This window comes from Prunus persica, chromosome G1 (genome assembly GCF_000346465.2).
Source record: "Prunus persica cultivar Lovell chromosome G1, Prunus_persica_NCBIv2, whole genome shotgun sequence".
NCBI lineage: Eukaryota > Viridiplantae > Streptophyta > Magnoliopsida > Rosales > Rosaceae > Prunus > Prunus persica.
In genome coordinates this window covers 39,858,302-39,864,301 of record NC_034009.1, presented here as the reverse complement: position 1 = coordinate 39,864,301, position 6,000 = coordinate 39,858,302, and positions in this window count along the sequence as shown.

The following is a 6,000-nucleotide window of genomic DNA, read 5'->3' as shown; positions in this document are numbered from 1 at the left end:
AAAAATACAACTAAAAAAAGGGAAATTAGATAAATTTTCTCCTTTTTTCCTCTTATATATTTTTGTTTTGCCTTCTATAAGGTAGTTTCAATTCTTCTTTTGTAAAAATTCAAGGCATAATACCTCCGAATTGAGCGTTCCAAGCCGCAGGGGGCAGCTGCCTTTTCTATTTACGAACTTTCAACAAAGTCACAATCTTTTGGGCACAAAACAAATCCACCTCTGCAACAAAGGCCCAATTACAATTAGCAAAAGAAATAAAAAAAAAAAAAAAAGTAACCCAAAAAAAAAAAAAAACCTTAGAATTTGTAGAAATAGAGAGAAAGAGAGACCTTAGAAGGAGAATCAGCAACCTTGTAAGCATTCGCAGTAACACCCACCAACCACAACCCAGGAAAAATAGTCTGTCAGTGACAGCAACAACAACATCACCTTCTTACCAAACCAATTTGGAAGAAACCCCTAAACCAATTTCATACAAATCCATACATCATAAACCAAATTCACAAAAACCCCAAATTTCTAAGAAAAGGAACGTGAACAGTACCTCGTGGATGTGAACTGTGGAGTTAAGCTTGGATGGCTGAGGGAGGAAGATGACTATGTCGGAGAGAGAGAGAGAGCTAGGCTAAAGAGAGAGACAGAGCCAAGAGAGTTGAGGGAGAACCCAATTTCTGAAAAAGTGATATGGGTGCAATTAATTTACAATAAAGATGTATTTATAGGTGGTAGTTTTAAAAATTTTGGGGAGGGGTGGTATTTTGACAAAAAATTATAAAATTGGTGGCATTTAGGGCTATTTCCCTTATTTATAAGTCTCCCCAACTGGGAAAATATAAGAATATGTAAAGGAAAATATAACCAATCTGGAAAAATTACAGATCGGTAAACACTGAAGTGATCAACAGTGCACTAGCTAGGCTCATTGCATAGCCTCTTCTGAGGTCTTCAAAATCTAAGCTGCTGAAATGAGTTGAAATATGTAACCCATCAAATTTTTGTTCAGTTTTTCACATTTAATATTTCAAAATAATCAGTTTCTACAATATTTCCCTAATAAATCTCAGTACATGGATCTAGAAAGTTAGATAAATATTTTAAGAAGTTTGCAGTTTAGCAACAGTTTCTGCGTCCATGTTGAATAAAAAATATTTCTTTTATATTCTCAAATAGCTACATACAGAGAGGCAACCCTTTATTGGATGCTGGTTGCTGTGGGGAATATTGAATGACAACACTACGCTTGGACAACTGTCATGGGTGTATTAGTGGCTTATATGGAGATTTTCTAGTAGTGCCTATTAATCTAATAAATTTTTGTAGAATTTTTTTATAAAAAGAAAAATTGTAGATTTATTATAATTTTTTTTTGGAATTATTTAGTCACATATCCATTCTTAGCACTAATAATATAGATAGATCCTACACCATTTAATTTCTATAAACAAACAAAAAAAACCCAAAAAATAACTGCTGGTCCTATTGAATTTAATTTTGATTATTAAATTACTTTGATGCTTTATCAAGTATTTTGGGTTTTTTTATGAGGTATTGGGGTTGGGTTTGTTTAAGAAATCAATGATAGTTTTGTAATTTAAAAGAAGTTAAAAGTCTTTGTTTTGTTGTAAATAGGTTTTGAGTGTGTTTCTAAAGTCCATTTCATGTAAGGTTTTTTTTTTAATTATAAATAATTTGGGCTCCTATATTGAGTATAATAGTGAATCTTCCTTTTTTTTTTTCGTATGCATTGTTGGTAAGAAAAATTTAGGCAAATTTCGTTTTAATATTACTTTATGAAGAGCAAGAAATGTTATTAAATACTTACCAAACAAAATGGTGGCATTGTTCAGATGGTAAGAAATGAAGGCCCTGGTTGGCTATCGTAGTTTCTCTGGCTTATGTCTTGGTTCTTATCCGAATATCCTTACTCTGCTATCTACGTTGTGAAAGGGGCGCAAAGGTTGAGTTTTTAGGTTGCATTGCTAAATGTAATTGTTGTCATTAAATTTATGTTTTTTTTTTCAAGTGGCTGACATTAAAATTGGGGAGTTCTTTTCAACTCTCTGTCAAAATGTCGATTTTCCGGGCTAAAAGAAAATAGCTGATAACTCAAATGGGTAAGATTATTTATTAGAAAATATATATATATATATATATACAGTCCCCTTCTATTGAGGGATCCCTCAAATAATTTTATTTGAGGGACGCCCTTTAAGGTACCATACAATTTTTTTCTCAATGATCCAAACTACCTATTTTTTAGGTTTTCATTCATAGATCATCCTTACAAAAAATTAGACAAATCGGAAACCGTTTCGACATCCAATTGTGTCTTACAAAATCAATGAACACGGTGCTTCAAGAAAATGCTAAAATTTCAATAACTTAATTGAGTGGTCAAATGATATCGGATTCAAGTGATTTTTTGTAGAGATGATCTTTGAATGAGTATCTACAAAATAGACGGTTTGTATTAGTGAAATACAATTCGGAGTGGGGCCTACAAGGAGTGTCCCTCAAATAAGTTTATTTGAGGGATCCCTCAATGGAAGCTCTCTGTATATATATATATATATATATATTAGAGACTAAAAGAATGTGCAAAAGTTATGTTAGAGAAATTTGTATAAAAATAAGCCTAAATGTATTAAGGCAAGAATGTAAGTGGCAAATTAAATACATACGAATTGAATATAACTGGGCACCACCAAAATATTAGGGGGTTGTCAACAATATAAAACATGTCCAACACTTTATAGAATATAGAATACAATATTAATGTCTTTTTAAAAGTTTTTATTTTTATACAAGCAATATTAGGGGAGAGGGAATTGAAACACAAAATCGCAAGTGCATTTTAATCACTAGGTCTGAACAGAGCAATAAAATAAATACCTAGTACGTTAGGTTTGAGCAGAGCTTTTACAGTCGGCCACCGAACGCAAAACAAGCTTAGTTAGAGGAGTATTTTAATCACTTCCGTATATCTTTTTTTTTTTTTTTAAAAAAGAGAGAAAAATAGGAGAAAACAGAGGAAAACATGGGAAAAGAGCTTGCATTGCATACCTGTGGTTTTCTTTCTTTGGTACGTGCAACTGGATCTAAAGAACCAAAAATAAAAACAAGTACGCGTCGCTGTTCTTATTCATGTCAACCCATGTCCATGTACGTGCACCATTTGTGTATGTAGCGAGGAAGAGGGTAGAATGTAGATAGAAGATATTAATTCAATCATTGAGCTTCTTCCCATATATAGCCCATCATTTAGCTTTTCATTTCCATAACAAAAAGAAGAAGAAGAAAAAATCATTGAACCGACTTGCTCTTTTTTGCATAGCAGCTGCGAATTCCCTTCCTTTTTTTGTTTTTTAATTATTGTTTTTTCAATTGATAGCATTTTCTTGAAGATTTTAGTTTCTTATGTTTCAATGATAGTTGGGGATCTCGAGCCTCTGCATTAAGACACTGCGCGTTTATCTACAGTTCGCTAAATCTAGGCCATTATAATAATCTAACCCTTTAGAACATGACACATCATCAAATTTTTTTTCTTCTCTAAACAAACGTTAACTATTATTGTTAAACAAGATTTTAGTCACCCACAAATAATAATCTAACCTATTATAATTTACACAGAACAAAGAAAAATAAATAAAAAACATGCTCTAAACAAGAGTTTAGTTACCCACAAATAAAACTTAACTCTTCTGTTTAGTGAAAGGAAAAAAAACTTGATGATGTGTCCCATTCTAAGGGGTTAGATTATTATAATGGTCTAAATTTAACGAAATACGGGTAAATGCGTAGTCTCTAAGTGCAGAGGCTCATGATCCGATAGTTGGACATTTGAATTGATCAATGTTGTAACTTTATTCTTTTTTTGTTGTTGATATTCTTTTCTTTAAATGGAAGCATGAAATCTAAAATGGAGGATATAACAGTTTAATTCTTTTGATAAACCTCACGAAAAATGGAGTAAAAAGTTTGTTTGTTTTACCTTAGGTCTAAAAATAACATGCATATCATCATCATACATACATGGTCAGATTTTTTTTTTCTTTTTTTTTAAAATACAAAAAATATATGAACCCAAAAATATTAAGGTTTCTTAAGAATAAACCACGTGATTTTAATTTTTGATGTAAGCCAATTATTTTTCGATGTAGTCCATTGACTATTTTTACACATCAGCAAACTTACCTTGGTGAGTTGATGACTCAATTCATATTTATTGTTTCCATTTTTCAAAAGTTTTTGCCTTTTTTTGTTCTCAATATATTTTTATATTGTCAAATCTTTTAATTATTGTTTGACTTTGTTTGGGCCTAATTTGACACACCCAGCCCAAAAACAACAAAGACAAACCACAGGGCCCAAGCAGTCTGGACTCTGCAAATAAACTTGGGCCTCGAAAAAAGAAAAAAAGAGCAATCAGCTCATGGCTCCAGGAAAAACAAAAGGGTTTGGGCATATTAAAAGAGAAGAAGGAGCCCAAAAGGAAACATACCAAAGTGAATCTTTTTCTCTGATTTAGGAAAGTCAACAATTTCAACTAGGTTAATAAAGAGTTGACAGAGGCAGGCGAAAAGAAGGGATGTCTCTGAAATCTCTGCCACCAGAAGATCAAAACCCTTTTATATATTCAGAGATATTGTTTATACTCCAAAGAAGGCACCATCTTTCAGGATACGCAGACTGTGTTTTCTAAAAAAAGATAAAGCATGAAACAGGAAGTTGTTTAAACTGGAAAATCAAACTAACCATCACAGTTTGAGCTCTCACAAGGGGCAGTTGGAATTAAAGAGGGATTAAGTTTTCTTTCAAAAAACAGAGAAGTGATTGACTTAAAGAAACTGACCATTGAGAGCTTATCTACCAGAATTGATAAAACCCCTATTTCTTTACATTTTAAAAAATGAAAGATCTTTTGAGAAAATCTGCCGCCGATTTCTAAAAAATTAGAAACCCTACTCCAAAGCATTTCTTATAAATATAGGAGAGGGTGAACAGAGCAAAACACACTCATTTTTCAACAATCAATCAAACAATCAAAAATCAACCAAAGGCAAAAACTCAAAATGATCACTTGATCATTGAGAACCTTCAAAACAAACTAGAGCAACCAAAAACTCATTCGAGCCACAAAAGAAGCCAGCTATAGATCGAACTTCCAAGTTCATACTCAGATAAATAAGTCATTCAAAACGAGACTTCTCGCGTTACAAATTTGGTTCAGCAAAAGCCAAGACAAGCCGAGTTTGAGTTTTCACAAATATGGAAACCTCAACAAATTTATAGAGAGCCCGGATCAAGCAGAACAGGTACCATAGTGCAGTTCCGGCTTAGTAATCCTTAAGTCCAGCCACTTCTGCCCCGTTCAGACCAAAGAAGTTGCAGTTCTGCCCGTTCGAAAAGCCTTCCAGGGCTTGAAATATATTAAAACTCTGCCAAACTCAAACTTTGGTATCGATTTACAGCTGAAGCTTAGTAGTTGAAGTTGTTGACAATTCAGTCCAGAACAAACATACCCAGTCCAGCCCGGATCAGAAGCTTCTATCCAGGCAGAAATGGAATTTCAGCCATTTTTTTGTCTTTCTAGAGTTGATCTTTTCCTTTCTAGTTTTGTAAAAGGCAGTTCTGCCTAAAAAAGTCCACTTTATTATCATTTATTCTGGCCAAAACTACCAATCTTGTACTAAGATAAATTGTGAAGTCCTCACCAGTCTGAGGCAAGAAAAGAACTTACTTGGGAGATATTCCTCACCCAAATTCACGATCGCTTGTTTAGAAATTAGTAACTTAGGACGCAAGTTATATATTTCAAAGAAGTCTGCTATGTTTTTTATTGCTAGTAGTGGCACGCTCGCACACCAAAGAAAGTTGTCTTGTTGACCAGTCAATGGTTTTCAAGGCAATGGGGAACTTTGCCCTTCCATCACAGGAGTAAACACGAAACGAGTGAATAGATTAAATGTTTATTTTAGATCATTAGTTATTACA